Here is a 27,944-nt window from a genome sequence, read left to right on the forward strand (position 1 = left end):
TTTTCACTCCTATATGATTCCCACTCCCTCTTTAGACTATCGGGACCTGCTCTAAGCAAATGGGGCTCATGGGAAGTTGACAGCAACACCTTCTCACCCCATCAGTATGGTCTTTCTCCCTCATTGCAGTCACTGACAGATTTCTGTCCTCAAGGCACTCAGAACATTGATTCACCCGGACTCCTTTGGTTACAAGTGTCAGAAACTAAACTTACTGAGTTAAGCCAAACTGGAACAATGGGTTCAAACAGCAGAGAAATCCAGTAGTAAGCTGGCCCAGGAAGCCCAGTGACTTAGATAATGTGATTACATTTTGCCATCTCCCTCTATCTCCAAGCTCAGGTTCTACCTGTTGTCCTCTTCCTTTTCTATAGATTGGCTTCTTCCTCATGGCCAGGTTGAATGAGAAAATGGTAAAAGAGGTGTGGATGCAGACAACTCTAGGCGTTCATTTCCTGCTTAGTAACACCAGAGCTTCTCTATTCCATTGTCTCTCTCTATGAAACTGCAGGGAAGGACTCTGATTGGCCTGAATTGGGTCATGTGCTCATCCCTGTGGCCATGGAAACCAGTTACTATGATTGGCCAGGCCTACTTTTTATGTTCATTCCTACGGCTGCAGGGCCATGTCCTGCGATTGGCAGCTCCTCAGAACCACATGGAGTGGAAGAGCTGTCCCTAGAAATAGGGTGCTTGGTATTCTGAGAGGTAAGTAGAAAAGACAAAAATGACAGGTATTTACCATATCATCCCATTCTGTCTTTGTTACCAGGATACGCACATCCTCTGACCCTCTTTCACTTTAACCCATGACCTCTGCTTCCCATTAAATATTTTCTGGAATAATTCTTATAAACACAGACCTTTTAAATCCTGCCTTAAAATCCCACTTGATCTCATTTTCACATTTAAAGAAATCCATCCTAGAAGTTATAAGTAAATAAAAAACACTTTGTATTTACTACAGTTTGGTTTGGAAAAAAAACTTCAAAATTACTTTTGTAGAACTCAAAAAAACATTCAAATACCAACCATTCCTCCTTTTGAAAGTTCCAAGATGCATGAAGTCTGCTCTCAAGGCCACTCACCTGCCTGCTCAAATACTGACAACCATCCCCTTCAAATGGTCCCACTTTTAATTTCCCCTTTAATAGTTCTATTTCCTTTACCCTACCATTTACTCTTTGACCTTTCTAGAGTAATGAGCTACAATCTCCTGACCACTTACGGTGATTGTAATAATAAAAACTAAGAAGTTGGTTATCAAGCCAGCAACCTGTTAGGCAGAGCAGGAGAAATGGTGGGCCAAGCAGGCAAAGTCAGTTTTTTCATAGCAGGTGAGGGAGGGAGGGGTCTGTGAATACTCACATGCTGATGTATTTTCCCTGCAATCTCCCTATCACTTAAAGTTCAGACAGTTGGCAAAAGCCACTTATTTCACAAACTCATTCATAACAAGGCAGAGTTACCAAAGCACAGATGCTACACAATGAAATAGCTTTGTAGTCAAATAAATCTGGGAAAGGCTTCCCATCATATCCCTCGATTTGAGGTTTATGGTGTACCTGAAAGACTGACAATTTTTACAGTGAAGGCGTATGTTTCTCTTGTTTTACCTGTCATTCCAAAAACACACTTGTTAATAGAACTCTTCATGACACCACCCATTAAAAGTCTTAGGAATATACTTTGAGAATTGTACCACCAAGAGATTTGTGGCTACTAATGCCATCTCTGGGAGAATTTTTGCTTTTTTCAGAAGCCTGGCTCAAACATCAAAGCTCTAATGATGGAGATGTTGGGCAAGCAGCCAGCCTGTGGTAGGTACTTGGAAAGATAACTTTTTGATATCTCGTCTTCTGCGGCCTCTATTTGGTTTGGACTTGCTCTCCATACACCACTGCTGAGTTTCTGAGCACTATACATTGGAGAGGAATAATTTTGGTTCCATTGAAAGGCCTCTCTTTCATCAAACCAGTGTGGTGCTTTTACAGCTCTCATTGCTCCATGGGGCTATGAGCAGTTTTCCTATCAAAGGCACCAGGTGCTGTCTGTGTTTCTGGGACCTTCTCCAGTACCTGTGTCTGTTAGTCCCCTTGAATGTGCTGCCTCCATTTTGCTACTTCTGATTGAGAACCATGGGCTTCAGGCTGGGTTTCCATCTCTCTGCCTTGCCGCATTAGACTTGATGCTATATTCCAGAGTTTCAGTCCCAACCCAAAACCTATTCTCATACGCCTAAACTCCAGGTCAACCTCACCCTATTAAATTCAGCTCAGGGTTGAGCTTTTAACCCACCACTTGTCTGCAAGAGAAAAATAGAAGTTCGTTTCCTTCTGTTTACATTATTTCTGAAATTTCTGAAATAGAAGGAAAAATGTAAATTATGGAAATAATTAAGAAAATAATGTAAATTATTTCCTTCTATTTAGATTATTTCTGATATCTACAACATTTCAGAAAATTTTAGCTCTTTGCTCAAACTTGGTGCTTTCTACTTGCATTATAGTGTGCACAATATATGCGTATGAATGACCTAAATCCCCGCCCCACTGCCTCACATCTCAAGCTTCTTCAGGACAAAAAAATCTATATCTATTTTTCTCCATATCTCCCTAATACCTGGGTAATGTCTTTTGCAGGTAGTAAGCACTTAACAAATGCCTATTAACTGAATCAATAAGAGAATAAATAATCTTACATAGCATGTGGATGCTTTGGGGGACTAACAGAAAAGACAAAATATTTATAAACTTAATCTATTAAATCTTATTAATTTAGAATTCCCTAATCCAAAAGTGTATTAGTCTTTCTGACACTGCTATAAAGAACTGGTCAAGACTGAGTAATTTATAAAGAAAAGTTTTACTGACTCACACTCCCACATGGCTGAGGAAGCCCCAAGAAACTTAAATCGCGATGGGAGGGGAAGCAAGGACCTTCTTCACATGGCTGCAGGAGACAGAACAGCCTGTGAGAGCTTTTCTCAGGAAAAATTACGATTTATAAAACCATCAGATCTCATGAGAATCTACTCACAATCACAAGAATAGCATGGGAGCAACAGCCCCCATAATCCAATCACTTCCCACCAGGTCTCTCCCTCAACACCTGGAGATTATAAATTCAGGATAAGATTTGGGTAGGGGCACAAAGCCAAAGTATATCCAAAAGCTATGTTGATTCCCAGAGCATGGTGATTTTCCCTTCTTCCCCCTACCTTTGAGTACGTCTGGCATTGTCTGGAAATATATTTAGTTATCAAAACTAGGGTGGGGATGAGGAAGAACAGAGCTACTGGCATCCAGAGGGTTGAAGCCAGAAATGCTGCTCAACAGCTTACAGTGCACAGGACAGACACCCTGCCCCCAAAAAAGAATTATATGTCTCCAAAGTCAATAGTGCCACTACTAAGAAACCCCACCACAGAGTCAAGAAAAAGTCCACCTTTCCACTGCCCAGTAACAAAAGCTTGCTAAAGAAATGAATAGCCTAAAAAGATTGCAAAACAGAATTCAAGCTTTTTCAAATGCTTCAAGTCACCTGGTTTGCTTTCATCAAAGAACGGTCTTTATTATTATCTTTATTCCACTGTAATCACCCAGAATGCTTTGCTCATGTTCTCTGCTGGACCAATTGGTAAATTGAATCGCTTAAATGCATTCTCTTCTTAGTGGTGCTTTTGTCTATATTACAGAGTAGGAAACAAATTTAATTCCCTAGTCATAGGACAAATATTTACCACAAACAATAGCATTTCAACAGTTTGAATCTTTAACTGCCAGAGTGGCTGTTATACAAGGGATTGTAAGCACAAATGCTCAGCTAGTATTTAAAGACCCAACTGCTCATAAGCCAGACAGCACATGCACAAATTACCGTTTTCTTCACTTGACAACTGCTGTTTTTATCTTGACACATCCACTTAAAAATTATTTCTGACAAGAATCTTAACAGCTTTAAATCAGTCTAATTAAAGGTAATACATTTTTGCTAGCAAAGCATTTGAAATTATACAGTATTGCACAGTTCACTTTTAAAATCAAGTTACTGGGTGCATTAGTAAAGACAAAAACACCTCCAGTGACATATGGTCTTCTATCGAAGGAAAACATTTCCAATACTTTATGGAAGTTTCTAACAGCAAGGTTGTAGGAGGCAAAAAATGCTTAGAGAGTTTTTCTGTAGTGAATTAGCACCATATCCTGGAATGTTGCTTTATGTAGATGTGGTCGGCAGCTCTGACAGGGCTCCCAGTGACCTCTGCCTCCTGGTATGCAGGCATCTGTGGAATCCCCTTCCTTTGTGCACAGAACCTACTGACTCAGTTTTAACAAACGGAACATAACACAGGTGATGAGATGTCATTTCCATGATGTCGTTGCAGTCTTACCTGCATCTCACTGGCTTTCTGTCTCTGTTGCTGGCATTCTCTCTTACCCTCTTGCTAGCTTGCTGCCGTGTTGTGAGCTGCCCGATGGAGATGCCTACATAGCAAGAAACCAAGGGTGGTTCACAGCTTATGAGGAGCTGAAACTCACTCCAACAACCCACAAGGATTGGAAGCCTGCCAACAAACACATGAGTGTTCTTAGAAGCGAATCCTCCCCAGGCAAGTCTTGAGATGACCACAGCCCTGTGAGAAACCCAAAGCTAGAGGATCCGGCTATACGTGGCACCTGATTTCCTGACCCACAGAATCTGTGAAATCGTAAATATGTAGTCATTTTAAGTTACTACATTTTGGGGTAATTGGTTGTGCAGCAATAGATAACTAATACAAGACATAACCCTGCTATACCAATCTTTATCTCTTTTGTTAATTCCTTCCTTACACAAAAGACTCACCTCTCCTATCCTTTGATGTATACTTTTCTTATCATTCTACCAGCTCTAAAACTGAACTCTGCATCTTCTTACCCACACACCAGTATTTCTTCCTGACATCTATATTATTCAAAAGCATGCTCCTTTACACTCTTTTCTTCTTCTCCAAAGCTCAAATGAATGGAATGAAAAATGCTACATTGGCCATCTGGATTCAGAGCATTGGTGGCATCATTAACTTCTCCACTTTCCACATTGACAATTCTACACACAGCCACAGTGCCCTCAACCTGTTCCTCCTCTCTCCACAAAGGCTCTCACATCCCTTCCTTCTTATTGTTTCCTTATGTTGGAACGATTGTATTTGTCTAAAGGTTTCTTCTCCAATTCATTTTATACATACAAAGCCAGATTATACCTCCTAACACACCACTTTTCTCATTTTACATGAAATTTTTGCCTAAAAACCTAGAAAATGTTCATTCATGTTTGGAAAATCACCTTTGATTATTACATTCACTCTGACATTGCACCTAGCATGCCAGTTTTCATCTCTTTTGTGTTCAGGGCCTTATGAAAACTTGACTCATAAGGTTCAGAATTTCCAAGTCTCACAGCAAAGTAAAACACCATAGCCAATTTGATATAATAAATCCGTCAGGGTTGTTGTTGCAGGTCGGGTCAAGAAGTAGACAGTGAGATGGAGATTATTAGCATGAGAAAAGATTATTAGGGGGTTCTTCAAGATTGACAGTGGTCGGGAAAGGGAAGGCCAGAGGAAGAAGTTGGAGAAGATGCAATCACAGCAAATGCCTCAGCCTTGGAACACAGTTCTTGTTCATAAGAGCCTAAAATGGAAAACAATACAAAGCTGCATCAACAAAATAAACTGTAGTATACTGAGACAAGGAACACTATGTAGTAATAACAAAAAAGGACTACCATTAAGCTCAACAACATGGGTGACTTTCACAGATGCAATATTAAGCAAAAGCATCAGACACAAAAGAATAATTACTGTATGATTCCATGTACCTGAAGTCCAAGAGCTACAAAACTAATCTATGGTGATAGAAGTTATAATAGTGGTTTCCTCTTAAGGAAAAGGGGTTATTGACTGGGAAGGGTCATGAGGGAATCTTCTAGGAATGGGGTCTGAATATATTCTATATCTTGATCTTTGCTGTGGTTATATAGGCGTGTATATATATGTAAGAATTTCTCAAATTCTACACTAAATATTTGTATACTATAATATATGCACATTATAACTTTTTACTAAGGGAAACATAAGTGTTGGCCTGAACAAAACAACAATTATCTCAAACAGAAATGTATTCATCTTCCTTGGAAGACTAGCTAAAACCACAGTAAGTTTGGGAGATTTTTTTTTTTTTTTTTTTTTTTTGTTTATGTGTTTTGAGAGAGACAGGGTCTTGCTCTCTCACCCAGGCTGGAGTGCAGTGGTACAATGATGACTCACAGCAGTTTGAACCTCCCAGGTTTAAGCAATCCTCCCTCCTCAGCCTCCTGATTAGCTGGGACTACAGGTGCACACCACCACATCCAGCTAATTTTTAAATATTTTGTAGACACAGAGTCTTCCTATGTTGCCTAAGCTGGTCTCAAGCTCCTGGCCTCAAGCAATCTTCCCACCTAGGTCTCCCAAAGTGTTGGGATTACAGATGTGAGCCACCATACCAGGCCAAAATTTTTAAAAATGCTGTGTTTCTTCCCAAATTTTCAAAATAAATGTTCACAACTACATAGCTGTATGTGTACCTCTACTCATAAAATATAGAACACATGCCAATAGGAAGAGAAGGCACCTGCATGTTGACGCTAGCAATCTCTGGCCACTTTAATTGTAGGCAACTTTAATTTTTTTCTATTTGATTTTCTAAAATTAACATTGATTATTATTTGTATAAGAAAAAGAGTGATTACTTTTTAAATGCATTATCATTCATTGAGGAACAAACTAAAAGAAAAATGCAGTGCTGAAAGTGAGGTTGTAAACACCGTAGTCCCTGAGAGTGTGTGTTAAACATCAGAGTGAATAAGGGTATCTTTTTCAGGACCAACATGAGACTGGACAGGGGTATAGAAGACCCATGGGGGAAAGGTGCCATGTTAAAAACAAGCTGCAAATGACCCTGGCCGCAGTGACGATACATTTAAATGGGAATGTCCAGTTGGGAAGGAACACAGCATAACTGCTGACAGTTAGGAATTTCTGGCAAGACACAGGTAAAGACAGAGGAGCTGTCCCAGTAACATGGCTCTGATTTCTTTCAAGGCCAGAAAAGAGCCCAATCCTCTGACAAAGACTAGCTCTTCCTGTAGTGGTAGCCACCGATGCTGCTTGAAGGACAGGCTAGAGAGATGTAAAGCAAGAAAGCCTCTCAGTTCCTTACAGATGCCAGAGTAACGGGACATCAACCATGTTGCCTGGGAATATCCAGAGTACGTCACAGTGGCAGGTAAATAAAAAAGGGTGTGAATTTGTCAGATTTCAAAATCTTCCAGCCACTCTGACTCAGTGACTACTGAAATCATTTCACAATGATCAGATTACTCCCAGAGTCCCTCGTGGAGAAACATCACGTTCTCTGCCAGTCCAACTCAGGAACATGAATCCCCAGGGGCAGCTGAAGGAATACAGACATTTCAATGAAGAGTGTTTATAATACAAGGGAAAAGATTCTTTCTCTCCAAAGGATGCTGAAAGCTCACGAAAAGAAAAATGTTTAATTTCTTTATCACCTAGTAGAAGTAAACTAAGAATTAAAACAATAATTTAAGGATTTATTTTTGAGGAAGGAACAGAGACATGCTAGTGGCTGTGAAAGATACATTTTGCCACTGTGGAAGCAAAGATAGCTTTGTGATCAGAAACACTAGTACTGGCTGCATGCCCATGGACAATTTACCTCTCTATACAACAGCTTCTTCATGTCTAAAGTGGGAGAAAAATACCCATCTCATAGACTATTGTGAGGAGTAAATGCAAATAACATATATTATGTGCACTTAGTGCAAAGCCTGGCAAGTACCAAGCACTCAGTAATATATGTCACATGATCCATGCTGTTGTCACAATTATGGACAATTCTCACTACAGCCTCTTTCTAAATTTCATTCCAGTCTCACACCAGCTACAAAGTCTTCTTTTCATGCCTCGTATTGCATGCTCTTATTTCAAGGATAGTGTCTAACTCTATAAAAAGTGTACATAACAAGATCTAACCCAAGCCAACAGGCACAATAAGGCCACCATAAGTGAAGGTGGTATAGTACATTGCAAACCCAGATAGAATGAAGCCCAGCTAAGTCAGAATTATGTAAAGTCAGCTTGTCTGATTTTTCCCACTGTGGAGACATCAGAATCTTGACTCATAAAGTCTAGTATGATTCACTTGTCCAAGGACCTACATAGGAGAATACCCTGATGTGTTCTTTAATCGTAAAACCTGAGAGTCTCATGAAAAACAATGGAACCTGAATTCTATAAGGAAATCTACATCCTATAAAATTTGTAATAAATGACACATAGTCTCTAGCCATTCCTCACTGAGGAATTGGTGATAATCTCTAAACAATGACTTTTTGAGCAAACAGCTCTCATACTCTCTGGTCACAGACAGACTTTTTACTTTCTGCTTAAGCATTTGCTATTAATAAAAGTATAATGTCACCATTGAAGGGGTGGACTGTGATGTCAGACTGCCTGCAGTGCTAAACCCAGTGCCGATATTTGATAGGTGCGCAACTTGGGTACATTGTTAGCATCTTTTTTTTTTTTTTTTTTTTTTTTGAGACAGAGTCTCACTCTGTTGCCAGGCCTGAGTACAGAGGTGCGACCTTGGCTCACTGCAACCTCCAACTCCCTGGTTCAAGTGATTCTTCTGCCTCAGCCTCCTGAGTAGCTGGGATTACAGGCAGGTGCCACCATGCCCAGCTAATTTGTGTATTTTTAGTAGAAATGGGGTTTCACCATGTTGCCCAGGATGGTCTCGATCTCCTGAGCTCGTGATCCGCCCACCGCGGCCTTCCAAAGTGCTGGGATTATAGGCGTGAGCCACCGCGCCGGGCCCATTGTTAGTATTTTAATTTTGTTTCAGTCTTATCAAAAGTAAATGGTATTGATAATAGTATCCGTGTCAGAAAGTGGTTGTAATCCTTTATCATAAATAAGTTTATTGATGATAAGGTAAACCATTTAGTGCCTGGCACACAGCAGGCAAATATTTAGCTATTTTTACTAATTTTTAATCATTGGATTAATTCTATTAACTTTTTACTTATATTCATTTCAGAAATTTCAGAAAAAAAGTGGAGGGGAGAAAGTTTTAAACCTTCTGCTATGGAACATCTTGAAAATGGCCACTTTAAACATTTTGGAAAAGTTTTCTTCTAAAATATACAATTTCACAATTAATAGCAAAATATATATGGTATTTTATAAGCTAATTTTTTCCCATCTAGCCAGCAATTATGGGGTAAGGAGTGATGTCATATTTTTCACTTATTCATACTTTATGGGAAAAATCTTTGTCATTATATAGTCTTCTAAACATTATTGTGCCTTATGCAGAATACTACATTGCATAGGAGTATTTCTTTAACCATTCCTCTATTACTGGCTATTTAGGTTTCCAAATTTTACTATTTTTTTAAAAAATGGTGGAACATCCCTGAAACTTTAATGCTTGTGCAGGTCTATGATCTTTACGTTAAGATAAATTCCTGGGAGTGGAATTTGTGATACTCAAAAGGAATAAACATTATTGAAGCTTTTGATCTATTTACTGGGTTTCTATTGGGATGCACTGCTTCCCCCAAAATGCTCTTTCAAATTCTGATTGGAAATATGTGATGCTACAGTTCTTTGTCTCTCTAAGCAATAGGATCTCTCATCGGTTCCCCTATAAGATATACATTCTCAGCCAGGCGTGGTGACTCACGCCTATAATCCCAGCTCTTTGGAAGGCCGAGGCAGGTGGATCACAAGGTCAGGACATTGAGAACATCCCGGCCAACATGGTGAGACCTTGTCTCTACTAAAAATACAAAAATTAGCTGGGCAGGGTGGTGCACACCTGTAGTCCCAGCTACTCGGGAGGCTGAGACAGGAGAATCGCTTGAACCCAGGAGGTGGAGGTTGCAGTGAGCAAATATCACGCCACTGCACTCCAGCCTGCAGACAGAGTGAGATACCATATAAAAAAATCAAAAAAAAAGATGTACATTCTCTTCTGTGTGGCAATGGAAAGGCTTTTAAAACTCTCCCTGATTTAAAAAAGAATCCTTTCCTGTTGTCTTTGAACTGGAATCGAACTATGCAAATACATGAAATCCACAATACTTATTGTGCCACCTCTGGCAATAGCATCCCTAGGGGTTATCTTTTGTTCACTTGGAGATCAATATTTTGTGTATTTCATTTTGGATGCTCAAGTAGAGTAAACAGCTTCATTTCTCCTCTTGCCCATTTCTCCACTTTTTTTTTTTTCACATTCTGGACTGGTGTGTTACTTTCTTTATAGGCAAAAAATAAATATAAACACATGAAATCTCTAAACTTCAACCCACTTAAAGACTGGTGCATGTGTCAAATTTCCTATGGTGTCCCCTTGCAGTTAAAAGCAATCTCAATGCCTTACCCCAACATTCAAACATAAGATCTAGCCGCTGCCTAACTCTTCAGCTGTGCCTATGCCTCTCTCTCTCCTTTGCGTACCAAATTACAGTTATGCTAAACATTATGCAGTTCATTGAACATTCCAAGTGCCTTCTGACACTAGGCTATTCCTGAGCTGTTCTCTCTACCAAAAATGCTTTTGTGCTCCTCCTTGTCATTCAGATCACATTCGAATGCCACCTCCTCACCATCCTTGCCTGCCCACCCAAATTTAAGCTGCCTCTCACTCATCCTATCGCACATTACCCAATATAAGTCTTTGCAGTGCATTTGTCATGCTCTGATCTTATATATTATCAGAGTCCTTGGACTGTTTTCTTCCCAGCTGTATTCCTGGGAACTAGTGCCTGGCATGTCGTAAGTGCTCCATAAATACTTACTGAAAACTTTTGTTGAATGGATTATGAAAAATTTACTCATTATCTCCTGCTGAAAATCTCCAACAAAACTTAAGTTCTGTAAGGAGGAAGAGAATTGTTGTAACGAGAATAAGGCGAACCTCTGTAAGAAGAATGAATGTCTGTTATACATATACCCTTACTTAGGAAACCAATGGTGAACAGAACTATGGATACTGGATAACAGGAGAAAAGTGTAGGGACTTTAAAGTGGCAAAGAAACTCCTTTTGGTTGTGAAAAATGAGTGGATGGAGACAGAGATAGGAGTTGGAGAAAAAGAGAGAAAGGAAAGCGAGAAAGATAAAAGGGAGGAAGAGAGAGAAGGAGATAGAGAAAGAGAATTCAAAGCGAGTCTTTGAAATGCTATGTGGCTGAGATCTTGCAGAGGCACAAGCCACATGTCAAGGGCTTACAGAAAATGAGAATGATGTATTATAGGGCCAGGCAACCAAGGAGAGTTTCAAGGAGGAATATGAACTAAGCTTGTAGAACACGTGAATTTTTTTTCCTAGTAGAGAGAGAAAGAAAAGAAAGCATAGTCACACCTCAGCAAAGGTAAGTAGAAAGAAAGTGCATGGCTCACTCAGAGAAATGGCAGGTCATTTTGTGGGACTGAAGGAGAGGTACAGAAGGAGACATGGAAGGAATTCTCACTGCTAGCACTTATATATTTGGCACACTCATTCCCCAAGAGTAGTTCCATGGCCTGGCCCGTTCTAACTGGTAGCAAGAAGAGAGGGTAATCACGTAACACATGTTCTCATTAGTCTCCCCTTTCATTTATCTTTCTCTTTTTCTCAACATCTGTAATTAGACACAATTCACATACCATAGAATTCATCCACTTGAATATATGATTCATTTTAGTATATTTGTAGAGTTTTGCAACCATCAACACTAATTCCAGAGCACTGTCATTGCTCCCCCCAAAAAACCCATAACCATTATCAGTCATCCCTCATCCCCACCCCCAAACCCCTGACAAACTCTAATCAACCTTTTGTTTCTGTGGATTTGCATATTCTGGACATTTCATATAAAAGGAGTCCTGTACTATGTGGTCTTTCCTGACTGGCTTATTTTAGTTAGCATAATATCTTTAAGGTTCATCTAAGTTGTGATATATATCAGAACTTCATTCCTTTTTATGACTGAATAATATTCCATTGTGTAGATATACCACATTTTATCTATCCATTTATCAGCTGATAAACATTTAGTTTACTTCTACTTTTAAGCTACTTTGAATAATGCTGCTATTAGCATTCATGTGCAAGTGTTTAATTGTCCTGGGTATATACATAGGAGTAGAATTGGTAGGTCATATGGTTAACTCTATGTTTACCGTTTTGATGAATTGCCTGTTTTCCAAAGCGGCTGCACTATTTTACATTCTCACTAGCAATTCCTCCATGCCCTTGCCAACACTTACTATATGTGTCATTTTGATTACAGTCTTCCTAGTGGGTGTGAAGTGATATCTCACTGTGGTATCTCATTATAGTTTCGATGTGCATTCTCTAATGACTAATGATGTTGAGCCTCTTGGGTTGCACTTACTGGCTATTCTATTCTGCCCAATCTATTCTTTACCAGATAGCAAAATTATAGTCTTTAATCTGTAGCTGGACTCAATACCCCTTGCCCAGAACTTTACAAAACCTACCCATCATATTCAGACTAAAGCCCAAATCCCCCTCACATATACTAGGCCCTGCATAATGTTACAACTTACAGTTATTTTACTAATTGGCATGTCCTCATTTTGGGGTATGTGTCAGTCTTCCCATTCAGAAGGTCAGAAATAATATCTGTCTGTCCTGCATGAATTTCCATGCCTAGAACAATGTCTCCCATATGGTAAAATAAATGCTTATCAAACGCAAGAAAAATTAGGAGATTTAAAAAATATTTTCTCCCAAATATAGCTAGATAATATACAATAATTTGTTAATGAAAAGTGACATACACATGTGTCCTTCATTTATTTCAATGAATAATAATGGTATATTAACTCCTCTCATAAAAAAGTGTGTACTAGCAGATCTAGAAGTAGAGAATGTAATGAAAGTAGACATACTTATTGTAGTTCATTTAATTCAGTCACAGTCTCCAAAATGTACTGTCTGCTGCTGCGATATTTCAACACACCTAACTCATATCCACATGCTGTACATTTGCCACTCAGCTATATATATATATACACACACACGTATATACATATATACTTTTTTTTTTTTTTTTTTTTTGAGACGTAGTCTTGCTCTGTCGCCCAGGCTAGACTGCAGTGGCGCAATCTCGGCTCACTGCAAGTTCTGCCTCCCTGGTTCACGCCATTCTCCTGCCTCAGCCTCCCAAGTAGCTGGGACTACAGGTGCCCGCCACCACTCTCGGCTAATTTTTTGTATTTTTAGTAGAGGCGGGGTTTCACTGTGTTAGCAAGGATGGTCTCGATCTCTTGACTTCATGATCCACCTGCCTCAGCCTCCCAAAGTGCTGGGATTACAGGAGTGAGCCACCGCCCCTGGCCTCAGCAATATTTTTTTAAAAAAAGAATAAGTAAATCGGGTAATAGCTCTATTACCATTCTGTAGATAAATAATGCAGGTTTTATTGCATAGTTTGGTATTGATATGTGTTTATTCTGATTCTATTAACAATGAGTATGTACCAGCCAATGTGAGCCTGTGTTTTAATGTATTCCATGGACATTGTGATTCTGCTTTAAGTGATCCTTTTGTTCAATAAAACGTAAAAGTCATTTTCAATATGCTATAAGGTTTAAGTTTCTTTGGGGTTATAAGGTTGCCATTGCCATACTGTAAGAAATTAGTTTAAAGTGATTGGAAGTTAATAAAGAAATTATTCATGCCATGTATTACTTAAAATGAAAAATCATCAATTTGATGGCTTGTGATCTTTTACATGGAAAACAACTTTCTTCATTTGCATTTCTAAATACATGACTTTGGACATTAAAAACAAAATAAGGAGTAGTTTCCACCCAATCCTCGCCGACCTATTCCTTCCCAGAGCACACTTTTCTACATATTTGTCCCCAAGAACTCACCATATTCTTGAATGATTTAAACTCAAGTTTTATCTCCCCCATAAAAATTCTAATCAGTCCACTCTATCTTATCTTCCATTCCTCCACTTCTTTCCAGCCTCTCTGTTGCCACTGTGCTCTTTCTTTCCTGGACAACTACAGCCACCATAGTTCTGCGCCCCCACCTCCAGTTGAGCTCTCCTCCAGGCCATGCTGCACCAGCAAGTCAGATCATGCCACTCCCCATCTTTGGTAATGAAGGGACTAATGAATTATCGACTACCCAGAGAGAGAGAAGTAGTAATTCTAATAATTGTCTTCTCATGCATAAAGCATTTGTTCATATTTTCAAAACCTCATTTTGATGAGGATAGGTGGGAATTATTATTATTATTGTTATTTCCATAATTTTTACATTATTTTATTGTGTAAATTTTTTTTTATTTTACACATGGAGAAATTGAATCTGGGGCATTGGGATGATTAGCTCAGGGTTACATGGATAGCTGGAAGACAAACAGAGCCAAGATTCTAATTTGGAATTTCGAATTCCCTGTCCTGTGCACTCTTCCCGTGGCAATGTGTTTTCTCTGCTGCCCCTCCTCACACACACACACACACACACACTCACACACACAGGCATGTGCATGTGCACACACCAAGGAAAAAGATTGAAGGTGCCTAATCTGTTGCAAAACAAACCTAAAAGCTATTTATGTTTTTCTGTATTAATACAGAGGAGCAATTGCTTGAAAACCTGTGATAGCAAAACTGTACAAGTGGGAGATTATTTCATTTCCAAGATATAACCAATCATGCTGTCCCCAGAACCGCCCGAGAAGAAACTCCCAATCTGAGAACAGGCACACGGCTCGAATTATCAGAAAAGTCGCTGAGATAAGACATGCATGATCTCCTTCCTAAAGAGGTACCTCAAATTAATGTTCAGCTGAGTGTATCTAGAAAATGAGAAAGATTAAAATGCTCCCTGACACTTTTCTTCCTTTCAAGAAAATTATTCTATGAGACAGAGCTCTTCATAAGGCCTATTTTTCTTGTAGCCCACAGCAAGAACTTAAAACACAATAAAAGAGGACTCTGTTGGATGGGTCAAAGAGGTTAAAGCCAAGAAAAGAGACTGGAGAACACTTTTTAAACAAAAAATTAAGAATTATAGGGCATCTTATACCACATAATATATGTTAGAACAGAAAACTGGCAAGGTACATGGTGCCTTGAGACTATTTCACTGTGACATCTTATTTCTTATAAACCATCTTAATCTCCTTTCTCATCCAGGACAAGAATGACAGCCACATCATCTGGAGAAGGCAGCCAGGGAAGTACTCAAGAGAAAACACTTCTGTGGGTGACTTGAAGAAGCTGGTCACCATATGGTACATTTTCTATAACCCTGGTCAAAATAAGCTCAGGAACTAATGGGAACTAAAGGGTAATCAAATAAAATTATCCCAGACCAAGAAGCTAATTGCAAAAAATAAAAGGGATGAATCAGGGCTTGAGTCAGAAATAGGGAGTCAAAAGCTCTTCCCAGAGACCACCCTCCTTGCTCTCACTGGTAGATAGCTCCTCTTCCCCCTTCCCTTGACAATTTCTGCTTTGTTAGTGCCAAGCCCCTCCCAATTCAATTCCTCGTGTCTCCTTTGAGTTCTAAGGAATGGGGAGAGGAGGCAAAAAACAGCTTTCAGATGCCAAGTAAGTGGAAACCAGGAGCGCCAATCTGCCAGAACCTGTCTATACCCCACTCCTGACATAAGTCACTGTCTCTTGTATCCCCCACTTTCACCAGATAGAAGGACATCTCTGCCAGTTCTTTAAACATTTCATATTTTTGATTCATTTAGACCTTAAAAACTGTTTATTTCCTCTTTCTGGAAGGTTTTGTTTTTCTTCTTATTGCCAGCTAATCATTCGGGTCTTCACTTAAGCTGCAATTCTCCACCTACCTTGATCCTGCCCCCTCCCACCAGAGCAGATCAGCTCACTTAGCCATACTCTCATGGTACCTATCACAGAAACAAAAATCGTTAACAAAGTCATCATAATTATTTATTGTTTGTTTACACTATTAGACTGGACACTCCTAGAGGGCAGTAACGTGATCTCCTTTTCCTCACTCCAGGAATCCCAGTGCTTAACTCACTGCCTGGCACGTGAGTGTTTGGTAAAAGTTTGTTGTTCCTTTTGCTACTGGTCACCTTCCAAAATCTCTGCATTACATCATCTCTCAAATTGCAGCTCAGGGAAGACTGACTTGGAAATGAAACACAAACAGAGGGAGGATGCCAGACACTAGTGACTAAGATACAGCAGGGCTGTTCACCCTCCATAATAGCCTACCACATCAACATGTACTAACTTCCCTCCTATTCCATAGTCAAAAATCTTGGAATCATTCTTTCATTCTTGATGCCTGCACTCGTCTTTCCCTCACCTTACACCTAACCATCACCTAGGACTGTCTATTGTTATTTCCCATCAATTGATTACCAACCACTGTACTAGCTCCCTGTCACCATACTAGACAAAGCCACCATTCTCTCCTAGAGATAGCCTACTCCTGTCTCACTGCTTCCTTCTTGCTCTATTCCCCTCCATTCTCCACTTAACAGCCAGAGTGTCCCTTGTGAAACACCTACCATGTCACAGCACTGCCTTCTGTTGATGTTCCTTCAATAACTTCCCGTGGCTCTTAGTATAATGAGCAAAAGCCCTAATCAATCTGTGAGGCCCTCGCAGAGATGCCTACTGTGCATGTAGCTCATCTGCCTCAAATGGAGCCAGTTCCCCATGTGCTCAGCTGCACTGGCCCTCTGACTGTCCTGTGGGCCCTGCCAAGCCCTTGGTGTCACATGGCCTTGTGATCACTGCCTCCATAGTCTACAGTGTCCTCTCACACCCTTCTCTCATCCATTAACCCATGCTCCTTCTAAAGATCCTAGCTCAGTTGTTCTGCTGGGAAGAATCTTTTTATCACATGCCTTCTCCCAGTCTAGAGCCAGTTTCATTCCTTTACAGGACTTAAATATATTTCTAATTGTTTCTTATTATGCACTCACTCAGTAGAATTGCTAAGAGTAATGCTTATCTTTTGAACCAAACTCTAAATTCCTAGATAACAGAGACTTGATAATGCTTGCAGTTTTATCTTCAACATGTAACACAGTGCCTGGCACAGAAAAGGCACGAAGTAAACTCTTGTTAATGGACGGATGGATGGATGGATGGATGGATGGATGGATGGATGGATGAATGAATGAATAGTCTGGACTGCCATTTGTCTATCCTCTAAACCAGGAATTACAAAATCCCCACAGGGGCCAAGCAGGTAGAAAAATGTGTGAATTATGCTAGGGGTTATTAAAAAGGAGTCGTAGAGCATGCAATGAAATTTTCAAATTTCTTTTAAACCCTAGGTTGTGGACCAAGCTTCACTTTTTTGCAGCTTTCTGTTCCAACAAGTTACTCCCCCCAGATCCCACCTATTTTAAAAGCAACTCCCAGAGAAAGAAAGGCTTGACAGCCAACAGATGACCACCACATTCTCTCCCACAAGTCATCTGATTTCAAAAGGCAAGTTCTGTTCACAGGAAGGAGAGTATCCATACAAGTCCAAGTTCAGTGAGAGGGACTGTCCTGTAACCTGGAAGCCAAGGACTGGAATGCCCTCATTCACTTATTCTGATTCATAAAGTTTAAATTACTAAAAGAGGTTAACAACTTCAACATGTGGCATAATCCAGCGATTCATTTGTTCAAATAAGAGAAAAAAGTTTAACTTTGTAACAATAATATGAACACAAAAACATTTCCTGGGACCAAAAAAAAAATGTGGCTTTGAAATTCTGCCTTTTATCTTCCTGGGAAAAGCAAGAGCTTACAAACTGGGGTGGGGGGGAAGGTTTCTTTTTGGTAAACTCATAGGCCTTTGGCCACTGCTTCCCTTCCACCTCAATTGTTTTCTTCTGATCTATGCATTGACCATGTAGAAATGTTCAAATGAAAGCACCCGGTCATTTTTACTTATCTTTCTTATTTTTCTAGAAAGAGGCCTTGATATATTCTAGTTTCACAAGTGATTTTGCTAGATTTTTGCCGTTACGAATCTGTTTCGCTTTAACTGCAAACCACCTGATTCTGATTTTCCCTAGCCATAAATCTGAATTTTTACTACATTTTATCTGAGATTCACAACAGATGGGCTATGAACCAAGAAAAATACAATGGGAGGAAAGAAAAGATAAAATTATTGGGCAACGACTACACAGAAGATGGACCAACCCTGAGACAGGATATAAAGGAGGGTGAAGGGGGTAGTCCCAGTGAAGTAGAATGAGGAAAACCATTTTCCTCATAAAACTATAGAAACAGCAGTGTTTACCTTTAGTGTTGTTGCTACCCAGAAGAAGAGAAGGTATCTTGGCATTTTATCAACCACATTTTTATGTACTGCCATCAAGAATTTCTTTTCACTGCCTCCATATATTTCTTAGTCAGGCAACCATTTTCAATGATACTAAATCCATCTACTCCCATATATCTGGCCCAACACAACTCAATCAGACATTTTTTTAAACCAGCCCTATGAAAAGATGTTTTGAAAAGCTAATGACCAACCAAACCTGAGTATAGCCATCCAAACATTTTAGTCAAAGGACAGGTTAGAGAAGAATCACTTGACTAAAGAAATGCTTACAATGGGCTGGGCCAGTGGCTCATGCCTGTAATCCTAGCACTTTGGGAGGACGAGGCACGTGGATCACCTGAGGTCAGGAATTCAACACCAGCCTGGCCAACATGGCAAAACCCTGTCTCTACTAAAAATGCAAAAATTAGCCAGGCATAATGTTACACACCTGTAATCCCAGCTACGTGGGAGGCTGAGGCAGGAGAATCACTTGAACCCAGGAGGCGGAGGTTGCAGTGAGCCGAGATTGTAACACTGCACTCCAGCCTGTGTGACAGGAGTGAGACTTCATCTCAAAAAAAAAAGATAAAGAAAAGAAAAGCCTACAATGTTAAAGGTTATGCTAACATTTACAGCCAAAGGCAGAAGGGCAATGTATATACTATGATACAAAAGATTTAAATAGGAAAAGTTCAGTTCACCAGATATGCACTCTGTACATGATGCCAACCAGGTTACTTGAAAGTCACACATTAAAACAGCTGTCTTCACATTTGCTAGTTGCTGTCTAATTTCTATAGGGTCTTGGTCCTATAAAATTTTTCTAATATACGTTATTGGTTTTTTTATTTTAATCTTTTAATAGAAATTCAAGAATGAGTATTTACTGCCTATATCTGATAGAAGAATCCCATTTCTCATGAGAAAATCAATGGAAAACTCAGCATTTCTTCAAAACCAAAACTTCCTTTATCAAAACCTGTAGAACACAGGTTTCAGCAAAATTCGTAAAATATTCAGATCAAATTTGGGTTTCTTATTGATTTTCAGGAGGATTAATCTCTTTTATATTAAAAGCTCATTTGGTCACAAGTAATGGAAATTCATTGAGTCTTGCTTTGGAATGGGAAATGTGCGAGAACATACTATGGAATTCAGAAGGGAGGAAACAGTTCAGTTCAGTACGGATGGGACCCCAGCACTAGATAGCCAGAATGAATCAAGACAACCAGTAACGGATCTCCCCAACTCTGTGGTTGGTGGTCTCTCCTCTCTTCACCTCATCGCAGCTCACTTCACTCATTTCTTTGTAGAAAGGCTTTCTCTATCACTCTACGTGTGCGTAGAAACAGGCCACTCCCCTGTCTCTCAAGACTGCAGATCCCCAAGTCAAATGATTAGGCAGACTCCCTTTCCTGACTCTAAATTTCCAGAGGGAATCCAACTGACTCAGCCTGGATCAGGTGTCCACCTGAGGCCAATCAGCTTTGTGCAGATAGGCAAGTTTTCATAGTAGAGCAATCTGGAACTACTCAGGCAAATTACATATATATATATATATGTGTGTGTGTGTATATATATATATATATATTTCCTGTGACCTAGCACTTCTACTCCAGGGGAAATTTCACAAAGATTCATGAAAAGGCAGGGGTATGGTCTTTGTACACAGTTTGTGGGGGCAAGAAATTGGATGTCCATTACTGGGAGAGATTAGGTAAGCATTAGATGTACATCACAGAGCATTATGCAGCAGGCAGAAGCAAAGGGCTACACACTTAACAAAGGAGTTGTTAAGTGCAAGGCTTTGTCGTGCACTATAGAAACTTCACATGGTCAGAATAGAAGGTCTAGGGAGAAGGGCTGCAGGAGGATATTGGATGCCCAGTTGCCTTTTATCACAGCATTCTATGGAAAGGTGTTCTCAGGCCAGAGGGTAGCTAAATGTCTCCTGAGCTATGCTCCAGGAGAGAAACCTATCCGTTTTTATAGGACTAGTGAGAGCCCTTGCAAGCAGGGACAAAATAGCCTGTGCTTGGGTGCTGGCTATTTAAAGGAGCTGTATGCTCTTGCTCATAGCATCTAGAGAATTCGGGGGACCTGAAGCTGGATACAGCCCATCCAACTGGGAGAGGGGAGGAGCTCCCAATCCCAGCCAGCTCATTTTCCCTTATTTGGAAGAGAACACTGCATCATGCAGTTGATGTCCTATTGGGCATTGCAAATCTTAAATGTATAGTGCTTAGTGGGGGAAAGGGTTAAAAACAGAAAAAAATCTATAAAATAATAAAGAATATCATCTGCAAAAATGGGGGTGAGACATGTGAAAATGAAATGGGTGAATGGTGACCAAATAGAACAAAAGAAGATCTTTTCACTGGACAAGGATGTAATGTGACAGAAAGTATAATTAACCTGAAACCATTCTGCCACAGATCTACAACAACAAACACATTTTTAAAAATGAATAAAAGATGAATACGGATGCAGTTTCAGCAGGGCTGGGAATACAGTCTCAAGGCTGTCTATGAAAACCTATCATTAATCATTTCTACAAACATTAAACACTGATTCTGAACCAGGAATGAAGGGTGTTCCACAATAAAGCTGGAATGACCTTTAACTAACAGTCTATCTTCACCACTGGGACATTTTTCACTTACTAGTGAACTTCTAGGAAATAAGATTAACTCATCTTGTCTTTGAAGGTGGTAGTGATGGTGGGATCAAATATCCTCTTGACCTCAAATATCACATAAGTAACAGCTCGGCAATGTAATGCTTCATTGTTGTCAAAGAAAATCTTGTCCACCAGCAGTTAAGCATTTGTAGAGAAAGTAGGGAGAAGGTATATGGCAAATGTTTTCATAAATCACTATAACTTAGAAATGTATCTAAAGGCACATGGCATAAATTGATTTTTAGATTTCTTATCTTAAGGTCTTGAACATGCTCAATATCTGCAAAAACATGCCTATTTCAATTCTCATCACTTTTCCAGATCAACTTGAAATTAGTCAAAGGTGGACTAACGTCAAAGAACATCTTTGACTAATGTGGAACAGGGCAAATTTCCCATGTCAGAGGACAATTACATGCCAATTTTTAAGGATGAATTTTCAATTATACACCAACTTACATTTTCAACTTTTGCCTTATACAAACAGACCAGGATTGCCAGAGGGAAGGTTGCAGGAGAATAAAAAATAAAAAATAATAAAATAAAATGCTGATTGAAGCCAAGATGGGGTTGGAGGAACAGGGAACAGTTGGAAAAAAAGCATCTCCTCTTTCCCCTGGAAATTCTTGTGCTCTCAGGGAACAGAAATGATTGAATCTGCAGGAGAAAGCTCCCCCCACCCTGACTCCCTGGGCCACCAAGAGATAAGTAGAAGGTCACCAGTTTAATGATGCACAATATCATGGTGACCCCTTGCTTCAGTCTCAAGCTCTACAATTTATGGTTTGGTTGTTATATGACCTGTGGGAATTCATTGAGAACCATTGGTTCTCATTAGAAGGCCTTTAAAAAAACTCCAAGTTTTTTATAGTTCATCTCTAGAATTCTTACAAAGGGCACTATGTTTATAAAACATCTGAACACCCAAGAATATGGCTGAAGCAAGGCAACCCTGGGAAGTAGGTAACATCTGGTGTTTTATCCCAAACCTATTAGCCTTCTCTCTAGTATGGCTCTATTTTTAACCCTTCTCTCCCCAACTAGACAGTCAGTCACACAACTAGACAGTCAGTCAGACCCTTGGTCCCCAAATTCTCTTAACTGCCTCCTTTCCTCCTCTGACTTGGGTGTTTGCTAGGAGACTGCTAGCAGTAGTACAAATTCACAGTGTAAAAGAATCAGCAGGTGCCAACATCTTCATACTGAGATTCTCAAAGTTAGGGGCATATCAACAAACAGACCCGGTATTAAGTAGCCTCTGTTCTGATAGCTCAGGGCCCATGCTATATTGGTCATTAAATACCTTAACATTACTCTGCTCATGGAGTTTGTTCCAGCTATGTATGTCATTCCTGTACTTCTCTCCAGTTTCTCTATTTCCCTATTCCAGCCCAAGATTCTATCTCGTGAATCAATGTCAAAGTGAGTCACTGTGACAGAAGAAGTTTTGTGGGAATCCACAGGTGTTTTGAAGCAGAAAAAAATATATCCAAAGACGAGAGCTGAAATTGTTATTGCAGTAGTTTTCAACCCTGGTTACAGATTAGAAAACTACGTGGGAGAATATTTTCATGCTGACACTAATTAAACTATACATCCTGGTGGATATTGCCTGGCATCAATATTTTGTGAAAGACTCGCCATGGGATTCTAATATGCAGCCAAGGTTGATAGCCACTGCATTGCTATTGCCAGTTAGAATACCATGTCTGTACTTAGGGGTCTACAATGCTTTGACCCAAAGGAAAATTTTACAGAGTAATTTCAGGTATGCTCGTTGACTGGCAGAAATATTTTCAGTCGGTTTGGATGTCACATGATGCAATCAGTTTCTTCTTCCATCTAGGCACGGAATGCCAGCATTGTGTCATAAATTCTCATCACATTTAACCAACAGGGAAATCAGACTGGCTGAAGATTCTTGCGAGAGGTGCTCTTGTACCTGCTGGTGTGTGGCTATTGAAAGCCTTTTCTGAGCAGTTATGTTCGTGCATGGAACTTCAAACACCACGGCACTGGGCTATTGAACACTAAAATTTAAAACACACACACAAAAATCTATACCCTTAAGATGCTCTATCTCTTCATGCTTGATTTACTCTACTTAGATTTAGTCCACACTGGCATTTTTATATTAAATTGTTTTCCTGCTGTCTTGTATTTTAAAGCCCCTTGAGAAATCCTGACATTAAATTGGCCACACAATAGAAAAATTGGGAGAAGCAAACTCCCTTCCCCCCTCTTTTGTTAGCATGATTGTTTTTGATTAAGTCAAGTCCAAAATGAAAACCACAGGGGCCTTCCATCACAAACATCCATCATAAGCCATGTTGAAGGCATTCTCAGAATCCTATTAGAACACAGGGAAACTTGCTTGGAAATTCTGACATCTCCAAAACATTTCTGGGGAGGCAGGTTGGGGGTGGAGGTACAGGCAAATATCATTAGGCTAAATGGCTCCAGATTAGAGCGGTATCTCCCCCAAAGAGCATTTTTTTCCTAATTAAGAGTTTTTCCAAAATGATGTTACAACAAAATCCAAGAGATTGTTTAATTTTTTATGACTTTGGCATTTCTTCTTCTCTCAGTTGCTTTTGTTTGTAGTTGCAAATATTTTCTATCTTGATTTCTTATACTTCCATACCAAAGATCATACACTATACATACAGTACCAGTTTCCCACAGAGTGGATGGTGGTCAAGGGGATTTTTATTTGACACAGAGACTGCTATATATTTTCCCAACTACCTGCAATAAAAATAATAAATGCAGCAATCACTCATTCTGCTTAGTACAGTTGCTTGCTGATGGTGCCTGTTAAAAGGTTCCGCTTAAGAAGTCTAGCCCTAGCTTTTTTGTGTAACTATCACTTATTCGGTGTTACTATGGGGCAGATAGGGTGTTCTGTGTTTTAAATCCATTTTCTTCTCTATTCCTCACCACAGATAATACTCTCCTCATTTACAAATAAAGAAACTGAGTTCATAGCAGCAGTTATGTCACTAGTTCAAGGCCTTGCAGCTAGTATTAGGTGGACCTGAAGAAAGCAATCCTAGTTTATTTCACTCCACGGTCCATTTGCTCTCAATAACAACATGATATTCCCTAGTGGGACAGAGACTATTAAAATCTGGAAGTAAAATAAAATGCATGCATATTTTCTGTCCTGAATCCTTGTAGGGCCACCTTGAAGGATACTGGGGTGAGGGAGAATAGTGTGGGAGTATGTTGAAGATCAACTCTTTCTTTTTTAAAAAAAAATTTCCATAGGTTTTTGAGGAATAGGTGGTATTTGGTTACATGGCTAAGTTCTTTAGTGGTTATTTGTGAGATTTTGCTGAACCCATCACCAGAGCAATGTACACTGAACCCAATTTGTAGCCTTTTATCCCTCACCACTTTCCCACCCTTTCCCTTTGAGTCCCCAAAGTCCATTGTATCATTCTTATGCCTTTGCATCCTCATAGCTTAGCTCCCATTTATGAGTGAGAACATACAATGTTTGGTTTTCCATTCCTGAGTTACTTCTCTTGGAATAATAGTCTCTGATCCCATCCAGGTTGCTGCAAATACCATTAATTCATTCCTTTTTATTACTGAGTAGTATTCCATTGTGTGTGTGTGTGTGTGTGTGTGTATGTATACATATGTATGTGTGTGTGTGTATATATCTTTATCTCACAGTTTCTTCGTCCACTTGATTGATAAGCATTTGAGCGGGTTCCGTATTTTTGCAATTGTGAATTGTGCTGCTGTAAACATACGTGTGCAAGTACCTTTTTCGTATAATGGCTTATTTTCCTCTGGGTAGATACTCAGTAGTGAGATTGCTGGATCAAATGGTAGTTACACTTTTAGTTCTTTAAGGAATCCCCACACTGTTTTCCACTGTGGTTGTACTAGTTTACATTCCCACCAGCAGTGTAGGAATGTTCCCTTTTCACTGCATCCACGCCAACAGCTATTTTTTTTTATATTATGGCCATTCTTCTGGGAATAAAGTGGTATCACACTGTGGTTTTGATTTGCATTTCCCTATCGTTAGTGATGTTCAGCATTTTTTTTTCATATGTTTTTTGGCCATTTGTATAGAAGATCGGCTCTTTTATGTAAAGCAGGGTTTCTCTGCCTCTCACTATAGACATTTGGGGCAGGATAATCACTGATGGCCAGGGAGATGGAGGGGGGCTGGTCTGTCCTATGGATTGCAACATGTTTAGCATCCCTGGCCTCCACTTACTACATGTGCTAGCAAGCCCCCTCCCAGTGATAACAACCAAAAAATGACTCCAGATATTGTCAAATGTTTTCTTGGGGGTAAAATCCCCATTTAAAACTCAGTGACAGACTAAAATGAGAATAGGGAGCCCTGGAACTGTGCAAAGGCAGCAGCCCTGCTCCATCCCATCCATTACCAAAAGACTCCCAGTGAAAACAGAGACACAGGGTGAGTCAAATCAAAGGCAAATGGATGCTACTAGGAGAACAAAGGAGCTTGAGATTCCTGCAGAGTATTTATGCACCCATCAGATTGACCAGATTGGAGTGCATACCACTCCAGAAGTCAGTAAATCCTAATTCCAGATAGCCGCTGTTCACATTCTTCTGAGGAGCCATCCAGTTGATGTCCCTTGCAATGTCTGCCTTATGAGGCACATTGATAGATCTATTGTCTGCCTGGTGTTGTGGTCTACATTTCCTATCTCTCAAAAAGAGAACAGACATGGAGATAATTGATTGGCAGAGGTTAAGTTTTTAGGTCAGTGTGTAAAGTCTTGCCACTACCTGGTTTCCTTCACAGAACAAAGATCATTCTTGTTCTGCAAAACGTTCCTGTATCATATATTTCAAGGACTTTTGATCTAGCATTATGCAAATTCCTGGTACCCCTAAGGAAACAAGGCAAAATAAGCCACAAAAGGCAGTTATTTAAATCTTGGAATGTTAAGGTTCAAGTTAGAATTAAGACCCAGAGAGGCTCCATGTAATGAATGTTAACCTGAGCCCAGGCCATGTTAGGAAAACCGAGTAACTATGACACAGATGTAATTTATTTGTTGGTCTTGGCGTACCGATCTTCTTATCTCCCCAAGTTTTGGTCCTGGTGGAATTGCAGACACTTTCAACTCCAGTTCAAGGCGATACCTAGGATGAATAAAAGCCATTGCATTACCAGTTGATACCAAGTAAAGAGGGAGGGGGAACAGGAATGTTCTAAGATTCCAAAGGCTTTTCTCCAGAGCAACTCTTATACAAGTCCATCTGCAATTCATTTTCTGTTTCAAACAGGCTCAAGACAGTGGGCTCTTCAAAATCACACACAAAGGCAGAAAGCTTTATAGCATGGTTTTTCATGGTCCTTTCGCCTGCAGCCATCACTGGATGTCACAGGAGATGTGGTCCCCTTGTTGTCATGGTAACAGGATGCTACTGGGTTGGCTGCCAGCCACTGGGAGCCTGGAAATAATATTCACACCACATGGACACTTCACCCCCTGGCACTTTGGGGTCCCAAACTGAACCAATGGCATTGTGTCCCTGCTAGAATCCACTCCAGGGGTTTCCTTCAAGTAAGCTAGAGCCGGGACACAAGCTTGGCTTTGAAACATCTCCCTGCCACAGAGCTGAGCCGACAAAATGAGTTATTTCAGGCAGAAGAGCCTCCTTTGAGCTCGGGACCTCTCTGCCCTTGCCAGATGATTCAAAGCACGAATCTGATTTTTCCTCTTCCTTGCTAATCTTCCTTCTGATGTTCAGTCCATGTGCGTGTCTCACAAACATTTTTACAAGTAAAAGAGTGAGGAAAAGGAAAAACAAAACAGCTAATTCTCCCACTCCACCCCTTGAAACATTCTTCTGTTAAATAAGCCTCACAAACCTACAAAAATCACTGGGTGAAATAGGCACATCTGAAAACGTGTAACTTTTCCTTATTCCAGGTTATGCTATCCCTTGGTTTTATCAATAACTGTGGGTTGCCAGGTTTTTGTCCCTACTCTTGGCACTGCAGCTGGCATACCACAAACGCCAGATGCACAAGGAAAGAAGATAAATCCCGGGGTCCAGGATGACAGCCTTGACGGAGTTCAGAGAGCAGCAGTCAGTGGATCACAGTTCAGAAACCAAAAGGGAGTTCACAATACGTGATCTCTTTACCCAAGGAAATGACAAAGGAGGAACCCCTGTCTCTCTGTTTCCTTTGTTAATCTCTTACAGTCCATTTTCCAAAAGGCAACAGAATGATCACAAGGAAATTAGCCTATGTTACCTTTTTTACTTAGAACATTCCATCTCCTTCAGCAAAATCTAAAGTTGTATCATAGCTTCCATGGCCTGGACTGTGATCAGCTACCTCGCTGATCACATCTCCCACTTTTGTCCTCTTGGTAACTCCAATTCAGCCTCTGGATTCCTTTTCTTTGAATGCACAGAGCAAGCTCCTGCCTTTTGTTCAAATGTCAACTCGTGAGGGTGGGCTCAGCTGACCAGCCGATAGAGCCCTCTCCCAGCCTCCCACCCTGTTATTCTGGATGTCCCTTACCCTTAATTTGTTTCTTGTCATTAATCTGCTTGTAATTCCCCCTCTGAAAGGTCAACTGTCTGGAAAGCAGGAACTTCATCATTCAGGTGGTCAAGGAAGGCCTCTCTGAAGAGATGACATTTGAGCAGGGACCTTAGTGATCCCTGAAAGACATGAAGGATTAAGCTGGAGGAAGAGCGGTCCTGCCAGGACAGAAGCACAAAGACCATGAGATAGGGCCCAGCTTGGCAATTCTGTATAACAACAAGGGAAAGGTTTTCCAATAATTTTCTAGTAATTCTAAAATGTTGGCTTCTTTTCTTACCAGAAAATAAA

The 27,944-nt window shown here is 40.1% G+C and overlaps 2 long non-coding RNA genes across 14 annotated transcripts in view; one reads left to right on the top strand and one right to left on the bottom strand.

Annotated features, from left to right (window-relative positions):
• Window positions 1–468, bottom strand: part of LOC105483418 (uncharacterized) — a 135,509-nt gene extending 135,041 nt beyond the window's left edge. For 6 of the 7 annotated variants that reach the window (XR_011620168.1, XR_011620164.1, XR_011620167.1 and 3 more), the window contains exon 1: window positions 216–338. This is a non-coding gene — a long non-coding RNA (uncharacterized lncRNA). The other variant, XR_011620166.1, reaches the window with a different exon arrangement.
• Window positions 1–27,944, top strand: LOC139361993 (uncharacterized). Of its 7 annotated transcripts, none has more exons than XR_011620157.1 (6): window positions 1–708; window positions 4,452–4,612; window positions 14,098–14,231; window positions 14,717–14,907; window positions 15,279–15,376; window positions 17,417–19,246. It is a non-coding gene; the product is annotated as an uncharacterized lncRNA (long non-coding RNA). The 7 variants fall into 7 exon arrangements; XR_011620162.1 differs by lacking the exon at window positions 14,098–14,231 and adding an exon at window positions 27,680–27,944 and having other exon boundaries at window positions 16–708; window positions 17,417–17,573; XR_011620160.1 differs by lacking the exon at window positions 14,098–14,231 and adding an exon at window positions 19,274–19,522 and having other exon boundaries at window positions 19–708; window positions 17,417–17,573.

This window comes from Macaca nemestrina, chromosome 2 (assembly GCF_043159975.1).
Source record: "Macaca nemestrina isolate mMacNem1 chromosome 2, mMacNem.hap1, whole genome shotgun sequence".
In the NCBI taxonomy this organism is placed as follows: domain Eukaryota; kingdom Metazoa; phylum Chordata; class Mammalia; order Primates; family Cercopithecidae; genus Macaca; species Macaca nemestrina.